Here is a 15,778-nt window from a genome sequence, read left to right on the forward strand (position 1 = left end):
TGTAAACCTAAAAATGCTGTCAAATTATATACACCCAAGGTAATTATGTCAAACAAAACTAAATGTGCTATGTATGAAAATTGTACAACCAAATGTCTGAGGATAAAACGGTCAAAAGGGATGTCCTGCCATATAAAACAAAAAAAATTGTGTGTAACAATTGCCATATCTCCCTGCCCACAAGATGGTTTTATACCTGTGAAAGAATAACCTTTAATTATATTCCAACAAATTTAGCCAAGACCGTTGCTGTTTGAGTCGTCTAGCTATAGTGTTGCCAGAGTCTCGTTCATCAGAGAACACATTAACACTGTACAGCTGATGGTACTCAGGTTCCAATACCATCCAGTCTCTACAGACCTAGTAAAATTAACCCCCAGAGGCCCATGATTGGTCCTCTATAGCATCATGAGAAGGGGGGAATGTGAGACCAAAGTGACTCCATTTTGCTAAAATCTACCGTTCCCCTAGCCTCTCAAATTAATGGTTAAAATGTGTTTGCTCTGAGGCAGAAGATACAATCTGTAACAAACCAAAGTTCCTAAATTAATAACTCAGCCATCTGTTTGCCCAGAAAATGAACGTTCCAGGCCCCCTATCCATAGAACAATCTGTAGATGTGCTGACTGTCAGTACGTAATGGTCATGACTATTAGTCAGTGTGTCTGCTGACCATCAGTACGTGACGGTCGGCCACTAACCTTTGTCCCTCTTTTCCCTCATAAAACCTACATGTAGCCACCCCTCAACCCTGATGTATCTAGCCAATCAGAAATGTACACTTCATGCTTGCTAATTGTCAACCAATCATGTAACTGCTAAATAGAAAATCTCCAAACCTTGCTGTAACCTCTATAAAAACCCCGCTAATTTGAAATTCGGGGCTCTCAACTCTGATCATCTGCGTTGGTGACGGTTGAGAGCCCCTGCTCGAGCTTGAATAAATGACCCTCATGTGCTTGCATTGGGAACGGCTTCCTGGTGATCTTTGGGGACTTCACTATCTGGGCACAACAAATGAAGGCCAATTTTTTTTTTTTTGGTACCAGGGATTGAACTGAGTACCTTGTGCTTGCAAGGCAGGAGGTGGTACCACTGAGCTAAATCCCCAGCACCCCTCCCATTTTTTTAATTTGTTAATTTTATTGTCGTTGCCTGAGTTTTTGGTGTCATATTTTAAAAACACTTTCGAGTTCAAGATACATTTTTATTTCTATTCATCTCAACATATTTTCTAATTTCCCTCATCATTTTGTCTTTGACCTACTAGTTATTTGAGTATTTTAAAATTTCCACATATTGTAAATTTTTAGATTTTTCTGTCCCTTGCTTATAATTTTATTCCATCGCTTCTCTTTTTAATTTTACTGAGATTTGTGTGAGGTGATAACTTACAGTGTAGCCTATACCTTGTTCCATGTGTACTTAAGACTGTGCCTTCTGTTGGGCAGAGTGTTCTGTGTATGTCCGATTCTGTTTTTTGGCCTTCTTGAATCTTCTGTTGAAACAATATAATGAGTTTTTCATTTCAGTGATTGGATTGTTCAGCTCCAGAATTTCTATTTGACTCCTTTTAATAATTTCTATCTCTTTATTGATATTTTCTATTTGTTAGGCCATTGTTTTCCTTAGTTGGTTTCTTCTAGTTCTTTGTCTTCAGTTTCCTCTAGTTCTTTGAGTATAATTAAAATAGTTAATTTAGCCAGGTAATGTGGTCCTATAATCCCAGACTGAGGCATGAGGATCAGGCAAGCTGGGGAACTCAGCAAGACTTTGTGTCAGGATAAAATAAATAAAAGGGGGGCTGGAGATATAGCTCAGAGATGTAGCTCACTTGCCTAGCATGTGCAAAGCCCAGTATCCTCCACCCCCAAAAGTCGATTTAAAGTCTTTGCCTAGTAAATATAATGTCTAGACTTTCTTGGGAATGGTGTGTATTAGTTTTTCTTGTGAATGGCCATTCTTTTCTGGGTTTTTTCACACTCATAATTTTTTGTCAAAAAATTGGACATATTGAATGTCATATTTTTTATCCTCCTCAAAGTTCTACAGATTGTAGTTTGTTTGTTTAGTACTTTCCTAAATAAGTTTGGAAAACTGTGTTTATCTTTTTTGGTCTGTATGATATGTGTTCCATTAGCTTGTGGTCAGCTAGTGGTTGATAGAGATTTCATTGAATGCCTGATGGTTGGGGACAGATGGGGAAAGAAAGAAAGAAGGAAAGAAAGAAAGAAAGAAAGAAAGAAAAAAAGAAAGAAAGAAAGAAAGAAAGAAAGAAAGAAAGAAAGAGCGGGGAGCGAGAGAGAGAGAAAGAAAGAAAGGAAGGAAGGAAGGAGGGAAGGAAGGAAGAAGGAAAGAAATAAAGGAAGAAAGAAAGAAAGAGGGAGAGAAAGAAAAGAGGAAGGGGAAAGAAAGAGAAAATGAAAAGGACAAAGGAAAGGAAGGAAGGGGAGGTGATGGGAGGAGAGGGAAAAAAATCTGTGTCTGCAGATTGGCTCCGCACTCGGGATCACTCTCAATGCTTAGCTCAGCTCTTTACCGTTCTGCCTACCTAACTTCTGGCTTGCTCTGAGCCTCAATATCAATGAAAGATGAAAGCTCAGGGTCTTTTCAGGTCTTTTCTGAGCATGTATCCTACCCTGGCTATGTGCATGGATTTCTAAATCCCCTATTATACACTGGGGGTAGTTAAAGTCCTTATTTTTCAAAACAACTCTCTTCCCAGGTGTCCATCCTAGGCTTTCAGCATCTCTAGTGTTTGCCCCAACTATAATTTTTGGCAGGGTGGCCGGGTCCTGTTTCTTCTTAGAATGTTCTCCTGGAGCATTCTCCCCTTAGCTGCCTGCCTGCTGTGAGAAGTCTAAGTGGGGTGAGACAAAGGCGAGTTCTGTGGTGTTGGGAACCCCAAGACAGGTCAGAGCAGACATGGGGAATAAGGTCTATTCTGTGCCTTCCAGAACAGGTACCCACACTGGGGATGTGGGCTGCTGCCTTCAATCCTGCTGCCATGCTCCGGAGGAAGTTGAGGCAAGCCTAAATCAGAAGACCACAAAGCTTTCCTACTCCTACCTTTTACATGGGTTGCTCTAAACATTTGACTATTTTTGTAGTTCTGGCCAAGTTCATATTGACAGCCCACACAATTAATTAGCACTGGCAGCTGTTCAGATTCTAAACACTGAAAATTTTATTTTTTTAAAACATGGCTTTTGAAAATAATCAGTGTCAAAAAAAATCCCTAAGACCAGGAGATTTTGGCTAGAGAAATTGTTACTTTAGATTTTAGGAGACATTTTAATTATGTAGCTTCAAAGACCTCAGAAGCACAAAATAGCTAATCTGTAAGTTTACCTTTGTAATGATCTGGCCATTTCCAATATGCAACTTCTCAAGTTTATTAAGTCATCAAGGCATTGGCTTCAATGTAAGGAGATGCTACAATCAAACACAAGGCCTTATGCATTAGTAATACCTTCTGGTGTTTTAATATGATGCATTTTAAAAATTCTGTGTCTTTCTTACAGAGATACAAAGGAATTGATGAACAGGAACTTGAGTATTACTGAATGGTCAGCTCCAGTTGTGTGGCATGACAGGACCAGTCAGCCTTGGAAAAATATTATGCAGGTCATAATATTACCATAGGGTTGAGTGTATTTGCTGTGGGAAGGTAGGTAATGATGTCAAATATCCTGTACCTTCAGGCTTTTGGTTATAGAAAATGGCAACTTTGGGTTGTACTTCATAATTTCACTTAATAATTATTCTCACTAGGTAAATTCCTGCCATAATTCTAAATATTATCACCCTCTTGTTCCACTCAAGAAAAAAAATCCCAACCCTCCAGTTTCTTGTCTGTTATCTGATTTTACAATCTTCTCCCAGCATTGATCTAATTTTCTGGGTCTATTGTTATCATTTTAACACAAGTTTGTGCCTCTGTTATCACCCATATTTATTGTCTTCATACTAGATTAACCTAATAATTTGCTCCCTCCTGAGCTTTCTCCAAAGCTAAACTGTTTTCAGACAAAACTGCTTTGCTATGCTCATTGATCCCTCACAGGTGCACTCATTCAATATATAACAAAACAAGGTAATTGCAATTACCTACAGAATTTTGATATGCTGTATTTTCTGACCACCAATCATAATGTAAAAGAATAAAAAGAATACCTAAGATCATTCAGTAATTTTAAAACAAAAGTCAATTTCTGCTTCATTCCTAATCAAATAGAAAATCAAAATCACTAAGGTTTTCAGTTTTAAGACTCCTAAAAAATTGCTATGAACTATTTCCATTTAAAGATGGAAGAGCACAGTAATTGCACTGATTTTCTGTCTTCTGAAACCCTATGAAAACAACAAATATAGATAAAAAGAAAAAGAGGGCTTTAAGTTTAATGAAACTAGGAAATATTCCAAATCAAACATGTAACTTCGAAGATTGTTTGCCAACATAGGGAAAACATCAAAATTATATTAGAAGATATATTAGAATATAATAAAATACATTAGAAAATGGAGAAACAACGCCAGACACACTCAGCCACTTCCTCTTCGACAAAGGAGCCAAACACCCTCATTGGAGGGAAGATAGCCTCTTTAATAAATGGTGCTGGAAAAATTGGGTTTCAACTTGCCAAAGATTAAAAGTAGACCTATATCTCTCACCATGCACTAAACTAAAATCCAAATGGATTAAAGATCTAAATATTAAAACAGAAACACTAAACTGGCTGGAAGAGAGGTTAGGTAGAACTCTTGAAGACATTGCTGTAGGAAAAGATTTCATGAACAAAACCTCAGTTGCCCATGAACTATCACAAACAATCAACAAGTGGGATCTCTTCTTACTAAAAAGCTTCTGCACAGCAAGAGAAACCACAAACAGTATATATATATTTTCTACAAGGCATGAAGAGTCCTGAGAAAACCAACTAATGATCCCATGTCTAGAGTAGTGTGAGCCAGGAGTAGGCATAGACCATAATGCCACCTCAGAGGTGTCCCCTTCCCCACTGGCAGTGTTGCTTAGCAGAGACAAGTCAATTCATAGCACATGTCTTTGTGCTAGCTCATCAGATTTTTCAATAATATCATGATTTAACAATGCCACTCTCCTTTTTCTTTCACACAACCTCTTCTCTAATGCTCCAGTGTAGTGCTATCAAAAGCATATCTAGAACGGTCCACTCAATAATTACACATTTGTCTTAAGTGCACATGGAACATTCTCCAGGGTAGAACACATCTAAATCACAAAAGCTGCAATAAAAATTTTAAAATTAAACTAAGTTTTTTCTATGACCACATTGGAATGAAATTAAGAATAAAATACAGAAGGGTCAGGGATTTAGCTCAGTGGTGCCGCCGCCTGCCTCACAAGTGCCAGGTCCTGAGTTCAATCCTTGGTACTAAATAAATAAATAAATTACAGAAGAAACTCTGGAAAATTAACAAATAAGTAGAAATTCAATGACACACTGCTAAACAACCAATGGGTCAAAGAAGAAATCACAAGGAAAATCAGAAACTACTTTGAGATGATGAATAAAAACACAGTATTTCAAAATTTATGGTTTGTAACAAAAGCAGTGCTCAGAGGGCTATAAATGCTTACATTGAAAAAAGGGAAGAAGAGAAAGAAAAAATTATGAGAAAAAAATGGACTCAAACTCTGTGTAAATAGGAAAGGGTGGAGGGGGTGAAGGGTACACAGGTAATGGGAGGAAAAAAAATAGGATAATCACATCAAGAAAAAAAAAAAATTAAAGGGCCAGGGATTTAGCTCAGTGGTGCCACCTCCTGGCTTGGAAGTGCAAGGTCCTGAGTTCGATCCCCAGTACCAAAAAATAAATAAAATCACATATTAATAAGCGACCCTGGTAGCGTGGAAGATGCCGAATCACCCCGCTGCAGACAGGCAAGTCTTCCCACGCCCTACCGAGGTCCCCACTCAAGCAGAACATGCCGAATCAGCCCGGTGCAGACAGGCAGATCTGTGCATGCCCTACCGAGGTCCCGAGTGGCACGGAACACACCGAATCACCCCGCTGCAGACAGGCAGCCACCTGGTTCCACACTACAAAGACGCAGAGGGCACCAGACCACCAGACCAAGGTACTGAGTCCAGCTGCTCCCGGCCCAGAGGTAGGGGCTTCTGAGCTGCTGTCCTCCTGCTCCTGGTCTAGAGGAAGGGGCTTCCCAGCCACCATCCCTCCCTCTGCCCCCAGCCCAGAGGAAAGGGCTTTTGGGCCACCTTCTGTCCCGCTGCTCCTGGCCCAGAGGAGGGGGCTTCCAGGCCACCATCCCCACCACCACTCCTGGCCCAGAGGTAGGGGCTTCTGAGCCACCATCCCGCTGCTCCTGGTCCAGGGGGAGGGGCTTCCCGGCCACCATCCCTCCCGCTGCTCCCAGCCCACAGGAAAGGGCTTTTGGGTCACCATCCCTACCAATGCTCCTGGCCCCTGTCCCACCTCTCCCAGCTCAGAGGAGGTAATTCGTGCAGGCGCTAACAGCCCCCCACCCCAGTCAAAATGAGAAAACACATAAATAAGTCTCAAAACCAGACTTCCAGATTACCTACAGCAACCCCAAAGGGAAATGAGATGGAACCCTCTGATACTCAACCACCTGGACCCACTGAACTGGAAACAAAAGGGAATCTGGAAAAAATGAAATCAGAAATAATTTCTCAGGTAACAGGAGAAATTGTGCACCTAGTGCAAGACATGATTAATAAATCTAGAGAGGAGCTCAGGAACATGATGGAATCCCAACATAAGAAACAAATGGAATCCATAAAACAGATGCAAATAGATTTCCAGGACATGAAAAACTCCACTGAAAGTCTACACAGCAGAATGAGCCAATGTGAGGACAGAATTTCACATATAGAAGATAAGATTGCAATTAATGACCAGGAAAGAAAAATTGCTTCAAAATTATAAGGGAACATGAGAAATCAATCCAGCAGCTGCTAGATGATGCAAAGAAGAATAACAAAAGACTGATTGGAGTCAATGAAGAAACAGCAGAGAGTGCAGATGACATAAAAAAACTCTTCACAGAAGTGATGGCAGAAGACTTCCCAAGCAGGGGAAAAGAACTTGACATATAGATAAGTGAGGCACATAGGACTCCAAATAGCCTTGATCAAAAAAAATCTACTTATAGGCATATACTAGTTAAGATTCCAGAAACTCAACAGAAGAACAAAGCTCTACAAGCAGTCAGAGAAAAGAAACAAATCACATACAAAGGAAAGCCCATCAGAATCACAGCAGACTTCTCAACACAAACCATCAAGGCAAGAAGAACTTGGAGTGACATATTCCAAGCCCTGAAAGAAAACAGCCTCCAACCCAGATTGATGTACCCTGCAAAATTATCTTTCAAAATGGATGGAGAAATAAGATACTTTCATGACAAAGAGCACCTTAGGAACTTTATGAATACCACACCAGCACTCCAAAAAATTTTAGACAATACCCTAGGAAAAGACAATGAGGATCACAACCCCAGGAAGCAAAACAGAATGAACCCATCTGGCATGACAAGAAATTAAATGTAAATGGGGAGAACCCAACAAAAAGAAAAAGTCATGGCAATGACAAGTCAATACGTTTCACTTATAACCATCAATGTTAATGGTCTCAATTCACCAATCAAAAGAAATAGACTAGCAGAATGGGTCAAGAAGCAAAATCCAACAATATGCTGCATGCAAGAAACACACTTCATTCAAAAGGAAGCTCATAGACTGAAAGTTAAAGGGTGGAAAACAATACTGCATGAGACAGGAACCTGAGAAAAAGCAGGAGTAGCTATCCTCTTTGCAGATCAAGTAGATTTCAAACCAACACTGATTAAGAGGGATGAAGAAGGACACTACATCCTTGTAAAGGGAACAATCCAAGAGGAAGACATGGCAATCATAAAAATCTATGCACCAAACACTAGTGCACCCAACTATATAAAACAAATACTAACAGACATGGAAAGTTATATACGCACTAATACAATTGTAGTGGGGGACCTCAACATCCCACTGTCACAAATAGATAGATCAACTAGACTAAAAATAAGTAATGAAATACTAGAACTCAATCGAACTCTTGAACAAATGAACTTAAGAGATGTTTACAGAGTCTTCCACCCCACAAAATCAGAATACACATTCTTCTCAGCTGCACATGGGTCATTTTCAAAAATAGACCACATACTCACACATAGAACATGTTTAAGTAAGTGCAAAGGAATTGAAATTATCCCCGGTATATTATCAGACCATAGTGTGATGAAATTGGAGATCCATAGCAAAAGAAACTCAAAAAATTTCATAAACACATGGAAATTGAACAACACACTTCTGAATAACCAATGGGTCACAGAGGAAGTTTAAGAAGAAATCAGACAGTTCCTTCAATTAAATGACAATGACAATACAACATATCAGAATCTATGGGACACAATGAAAGCAGTCTTATGAGGGAAATTCATAGAAGTGAATACACATATTAGGAAAACAGAACGAGCCCAATTAAACAACCTGATGCTGAACCTCAAGCTTGTAGAAAAAGAAGAGCAGGACAACCCCAAAGCTCATACAAGGGAGGAAATTATAAAGATCAGAGGAGAAATCAATGCAATGGAGACTAAGAGAACAATACAAAAAATCAATGAAGCCAAGAGTTGGTTCTTTGAAAGAATCAACAAAATTGACGAACCTTTAGCCAACCTTGTCAGAAAAAAGAAAGAAAAGGCTCAAATCCAAATCCATGCAATTAGGAATGAAAAGGGTGAATTTACAACAGACCCAGCAGAAATCCAGAGGATCATCAGTACTTACTTCCAGAACCTATGTGCCAATAAGATGGACAACACAGAAGAAATGGACAGATTCCTAGATACATATGAATTACCAAAGTTGAACGAAGAACACCTAAAAATTCTGAACAACCCAATATCAACCAGTGAAATCGAAAATGTAATTAAAAACTTATCAACTAAGAAAACCCCAGGCCCTGATATCTTCACTGCTGAATTCTACAAGACATTTAGAGAGGAACTGCTGCCACTACTGTTTAAACTCTTCAATGAATTTGAAAGGGAAGCAATATTCCTGAATTCTCTCTTGGAAGCATTCATCACCTTGATCCCCAAAGCAGAAAAAGACCCAACTGAAAAAGAGAACTATAGGCCAATCTCACTAATGAACATAGATGCAAAAATCCTTAATAAGATACTGGCAAACAGAATGCAGAAGATCATCAAGAAGATCATACACCCTGATCAAGTGGGATTCATCCCAGGGATGCAGGGATGGTTCAATATATGCAAATCAATCAATGTAATACACTATATCAAGAGAGCCAAGGACAAAAACCATATGATTATCTCCATAGATGCAGAAAAAGCATTTGACAAAATCCAACATGCATTTATGATAAAAACCCTACAAAAAATTGGAATAGATGGTCTCTACCTCAAACTGATAGAAGCCATCTATGAAAAACCAACAGCCAATATCATACTAAATGATCAAAAACTGAAATCCTTCACACTAAAATCAGGAACAAGACAAGGATGTCCACTATCACCACTCTTGTTCAATATAGTTCTGGAAACATTAGCCACGGCAATTAGACAAGAGAAAGAAATAAAAGGAATAAAGATAGGAAATGAAGAAGTCAACTTGCTGTTATTTGCAGATGATATGATACTGTATATAGAAGACCCCACGAACTCCACCAAAAGTCTTCTAGACTTAATAACCAAATTCAGTCAAGTAGCTGGTTACAAGGTCAACACACAAAAATCAATAGCTTTCCTCTACACGAATGACAGCCTCACTGAGAGAGAAATAGGGCAAATAATTCCTTTCACAATAGCATCCAAAAAACTGAAGTACCTAGGAATCAACCTAACAAAACAAATCAAAGACCTCTTCTCTGAAAACTATGGCACTCTGAAAAGAGAGATTGAAGATGATATCAGAAAATGGAAAGACATCCCCTGCTCCTGGGTAGGAAGGATTAATATAGTGAAAATGGCCATACTTCCAAAACTGCTATATAGATTTAATGCAATTCCAATTGAGATCCCAGCAGCATACTTCATAGACCTCGAGAAAACAATCCAAAAATTCATTTGGAACAAGAAGAGACCCAGAATAGCAAAAGCAATTCTAGGTAACAGAGACATGGCAGGGAGTATCACAATCCCCAACCTGCAACTCTACTACAAAGCTACTGTGATAAAAACAGCATGGTACTGGCAAAGAAACAGACCTGAGGACCAGTGGAACAGATTAGAAGATGCAGAAACAATGCCAGACACACTCAGCCATGTCATCTTCAATAAAGGAGCCAAACACCCTCACTGGAGGAAAGATAGCCTCTTTAATAAATAGTGCTGGAAAAATTGGGCTTCAACTTGCCAAAGATTAAAACTAGACCTGTATCTCTCACCATGCACTAAACTAAAATCAAAATGGATTAAAGATCCAAATATTCAAATAGAAACTCTGAACCAGTTGGAACAGAGGTTAGGTAGAACCCTTGAAGACATCGGTGTAGGAAAAGATTTTAGGAACAAAACTTCAGTTGCCCGTGAACTAGCACAAACAATCAACAAGTGGGATCTGTTCTTATTAAAAAGCTTCTGTGCAGCAAGAGAAACCACCAACAGTGTGAAGACACAACCCACAATGTGGGAAAAAATCTTCACCTGCTGTTCCTCAGACAAAGGTCTACTATCTCAAATCTATAAAGAATTTTAAAAGATCAGACCTCCCAAATTTAAAGACCCAATCCAAAAATGGGCATCTGAAATAAACAGACATTTCTCAGACAAAGAAGTAGAAATAGCAAATAAATACATGAAAAAATGTTCAACATCACTGGTTATTCGAGAGATGCAAATGAAAACAACGCTGTGATTCCATTTCACTCCAGAAAGAATAGCTGCTATCATGAAATCAACCAATAACCAATGCTGGCAGGGCTGTGGGGAAAGAGGAACCCTGCTCCACTGCTGGTGGGAGTGTAGACTGGTGCAACCACTGTGGAAATCAGTATGGAGATACCTCAAAGAACTAGGACTGGAAGTCCCATTTGACCCCACTATTCCACTGCTGGGGATCTTCCCCAAAGAATTAAAAGAATCACACCACAGTGATATATGTGGGCCCATGTTCATAGCAGCACAGTTTGTGATAGCTAAAATTTGGAAACAGACCAAATGCCCATCTACTGGAGACTGGATAAAGAAAATGTGGTTTTTTAATAAAATGGAGTACTACTCAGCCATAAAAAATGAGATATTAGAGACATTTATAGCTAAGTGGATGCACATTGAGGCGATACTCCTAAGTGAAATAAATAGGACACACATGAATAAATACCAAATAGTTTCTCTGGTGTGAGAAACTGAAAGTGTAAATAAGGACTAAATGTATAATAGGTAATGTGAAATAGGAAGAAAAGGGGCAAAGGGGAAGGAAGTGGGAGGGCTAGGGGAAAGGACAGAAAAATATGGGATTAATATGAGAAAATGGAAAAATAGGTACAAAATCTTTGTAAATAGGGAGGAATGGAGGGGATGAAGGGAGGGCTGGGCAAGGGTGAAAAATAAGAACCAAGAGAGATTATGTAAAGGTGCAAATTTCCAATGATGAATGTCATTATACTGTATACCTAAAATGTACCAATGATTAGAATGAATAATAGATAATTTAAAATAGGAAGAAAAGGTCCAAAGGGGTAGGGGTAGTGGGAGGGGCAGGGGAAAGGAAAGAAGGGAAAGGAAAAATGCTGAGAAATGGAAAAAATGGAAATAAAGTCTTTGTAAATAGGGAAGGATGGAGGGCATGAAGGGAGGGCTAGGAATGGTGAAAAAATAAGAGCCAAGATGCATTATGTAAAGGTACAATTCCCAATGAGAAATGTAATTGTGTTGTATACCTACAATGTACCAATAAAAGAATTTAATAAGAAAAAAAAAGAAAAAAAATTGAATGGAATAAGTGACCCTTCTGCTTTAAGTAACTAGACAAAGAAAAGCAAACTAAACCAAAAGCAAGCAGGAAAAATGAACCAATAAACACAAGGGGCTGTCAAAATATACAGTGAAAGGCCGGGGACTTAGCTCAGTGGTTCTGCCACCTTGTCTCGAAAGGGCAAGGTCCCGAGTTCGATCCCCGGTACATATATATATATATATATATAAAATATTAAATTATTAAATTTTAAAAACTTATTACAGCAAAAGACACTTTGTCTTTAATCTCCTTCAAAGCACTCCCCTCACTTCAAATACACTTATCCCATCATTCTTGCCATTTCTGAAGCAATTCTGGCAGTCCTCTTTCATGAGTGTCTTCATGAGGTATGATAAAAATAGAACGCGGCCTGCCTTGCAAGAGCAAGGACCCCAGTTCGATCCCCAGTACCAAAAAATAAATAAATAAATAAATAAATAAATAAATAAATAAATAAAATGAATGCTGTCGCCAAGTGCCATCTAATGGAAAGGCAGACTCATAAAAACATTACAGTGTGTCCTCATCCACCTCATTTACCAGATCTGGCACCATGCACCTTCTGGTTCTTTCCCAAAGTCAAAGTGACCATAAAAGGTGATCATTTTGAATTAACAATGAGGCAGCCATGATGGTGCAACTGAAGACATGAAAAATGACTTCCAGAACCGCTTCAGAAAGTGACAAGCATGATGGAATAAGAGAGTCAAAGCCAGAAGGAGTATTTTGTGGGGGATTAATGGAAATGTGTGTCTTTTTTTTTTTTTTGGTACCAGGGATTGAACTCCGGTCCTTGCGCTTGAGCAGCAGGTGGCGAAACCATTGAGCTAAATTCCTGGCCCTGGAAATGTGTCTTTTACTGAAATAATTTTTAAAATTTAGACACAGTGTATTTTTTATCAAACTTCATATTATTGCAATCGTTTCATAAATGAAATAGTTTTTAAAAATAGAGCAAATAAAATCAAAATTCTGACTGTAATATATTTAAAAATTTTAACATTCACTATATTTTTGATCATCCTTTGCACAATTTTTTTTTTTTTGAGTCAGAATCTCGCTATGTAGTTAAAGCTGGACTTGAACTCACTATGTGGCCCAGGCTGGCCTCAAATTCATGGTAACCTTCTTGCCTCAGCCTAGAGTGCTGGGATTCCAGGTGTGTACCATTACACCCAGATCAGTACAGTGGTTATATATAATATTAATGTTAGGGAAAGCTGGATAAAGTCTATATCGGAACCCTATATCATATATTTGTAACCTTTCTGTGCATGTAATAATATTCCAAAGTAGAAGGTTTTATTTAATTGAAAAAATTCAATTTCCTCTATACCACTTATACACAAAAATCAATTCAAACGGATAATAGAAAAATGTAAAAAACAAATCAATAGATCTACTAAAAGAAAATGTAGGAGAATATTTTCATTAGCTTAAGAGGCAAAGATTCCTGAAATATCACACAAAAACACCAATCGTAAAAGAGATGTGGATGTTGGGCTTCTTTGGATTTGAGTGCTAGCATCCAACGCAGTAGTAGTTTAAGTGATATTTTTCATAACTCACCTAGTAATTTCAGATGTGCTGAACTAGAAGGGTTTCTCTTGACCTGTGGTCTGTTACATTTCTTAAAATTTAGATCCAGAACTTATTTCTAAAGGTTGCAACATCATTATTGGAAGCTGAGCCACATAATTAACTTTTCTCTTTGAATTGACCTGAGACTGTTTTTTCTTTGGCCTGAGACTGTTTTTTCTTTGGCCTGAGACTTTTGATCACTCTGAGGATCTTTAATTGGCTTGTGAGACCAGAAATGAGGAAGTCTTGTTTCCCACTTACCCTGGTAGCATATAGTAAGGGCCACAAGGCAAAATTAGAAAAAGGATCCAGATAGTAGAGGGCTGACTGTACTACTTCTGATGTGTATAACTGACTACTTATAAAGCAAGCTACAGGCAGCTATAGCTATTCTTTCAGAGACACAGGACCTTTTCTACCTGCAATCCCTGAAGCAAGTTGCCATTATTCTGCTATCCCTGAAAACTCTGGCTTTCCTATTCAGTTGGCTCTGTTCAGTTTGCAGAGGTCCTTCTCAGGAGGAATTCCTCTTGTATTCTGTGATGTTGCAGAACTCCATGGGAGAGAGGAGAGATAGATAATTTCCCCTTATTTTTCTATACTACTCAAAAAGCATATTGTACATTTGATTGCTTAGTAGCATTGCTGGATAAGCTATAATCTATGTGATTTAGATAGTTCCATTAAAAGGTAAGGCCAGGGATTCGGCTTTAGGCCAGTGGTAGAGTGCTTGCCTAGCATGCATGAGGGTCTAGGCTGAATCCTCAGCATCAAAAAAAATTTTTTTTTAATTAAAAAAACTAAAATATAAAAAGATAAACTAATCACTTCTTTCTTACTTCGCAGATATCTTCAGTACTATTTGTGAAGATTTTTACTATCTGCTGATAAGTTTTTTATGACTGACCAGAAAGTTATCATTTACATCATGACAGACAACTTCTCTAGAATACCCTGGATATCTCTGAATCGCCATGGTACATTCAAAGTTTTCAAATTAAACAAGAGAAGAGATGGTAAGATGTCAGGATGATGCACATGAAAACCTTCAGAGAACACATTGTGGATCACATCCAGTATGAAGTTGACTTCCTTTTCAGCATGGATGTGGACCAAGTCTTCAGAGGCAGATATGGTGTGGAAAGCCTAGGAGAGTCAGTAGCTCAGTTACATAGTGTTTGGTATCAGGAAACTCCTGACGTGTTTCCTTATGAGAGAAATGAGTCATCAGAAGCTTATATATCCATGGGTCAGGGAGACTTTTATTATCATGCTGCTGTTTTTGGTGGTACTCCCATCCAAGTTCTCAATATTGTCAGGGGGTGCACCAAAGGAATCATGAATAACAACAAAAATAACACTGAAGCGGTGTGGCATGATGAAAGCCACTTAAACAAGTACTTCTTTCTTCATAAACCCACTAAAATCTTATCACCAGAATACTGCTGGGATTACCTTCTCAGAAGGCCTCCTTACATTAAAAGTGTCAGACTTTCTTGGAATTTTAAGAATTATGAACTTCTTAGAGGAAAGCAATAATTTTATAGTTCTTTGTATTTCTAAATTTCAGAGCATCATTTTGCCTTATTCTTTAGAAAATTGGCACTTAACAAAAAAGATTACTATCAACATTACAAGCCCACCAATACAGTAAAGTCATGCTTTTCATCACATTAATTTTGAATCATATAACTTGAGATATAAGTAGTTGAAGAATGAGTTTACTAAAATTAGATGGAGATGCAGTAATTTTACACCTTGTATAAATGTTGAGGAAATATTATTTGTTAGATTATATCAGAATAGAATAGACTATACAAGACACAAATGAAGCTTAACATATTTTAATTGATCCAAAGAGATTTAAATTCCTCATGTTACTTAAGGAAAGGGGTTGTCTGTAGGTATGAGGAAAGGAAGATTTCTGCAACAGTATAAATATGGCCTATAGGTAAAACTTTGAAGATGTTAAAGCTGCCACTAGATGGGCTGTTATTTAGAAAACTGAGTCATTCAAAAAGAACTGCTTTATGCTTTAAAACTACAATTGTTTTTTAAATAAAAACTAATGAAAATAAAAATATATAGAGAGAAATTTGAAAGTTGCCCTTTATTCTCCCTTTGAGAACATATCCATTTTTATGTGCATTT

At 38.2% G+C, this 15,778-nt stretch overlaps 1 pseudogene; it reads left to right on the forward strand.

Annotated features, from left to right (window-relative positions):
* The first annotated feature begins 3,464 nt into the window (after positions 1 to 3,464).
* LOC101714917 (N-acetyllactosaminide alpha-1,3-galactosyltransferase-like) lies at positions 3,465 to 15,166 on the forward strand (annotated as a pseudogene).
* The last annotated feature ends 612 nt before the right edge of the window (positions 15,167 to 15,778 follow it).

This window comes from Heterocephalus glaber, unplaced genomic scaffold (genome assembly GCF_053883595.1).
Source record: "Heterocephalus glaber isolate CG9 unplaced genomic scaffold, H.glaber_assembly_v1.0 deba00001479, whole genome shotgun sequence".
Classification (NCBI taxonomy): domain Eukaryota; kingdom Metazoa; phylum Chordata; class Mammalia; order Rodentia; family Bathyergidae; genus Heterocephalus; species Heterocephalus glaber.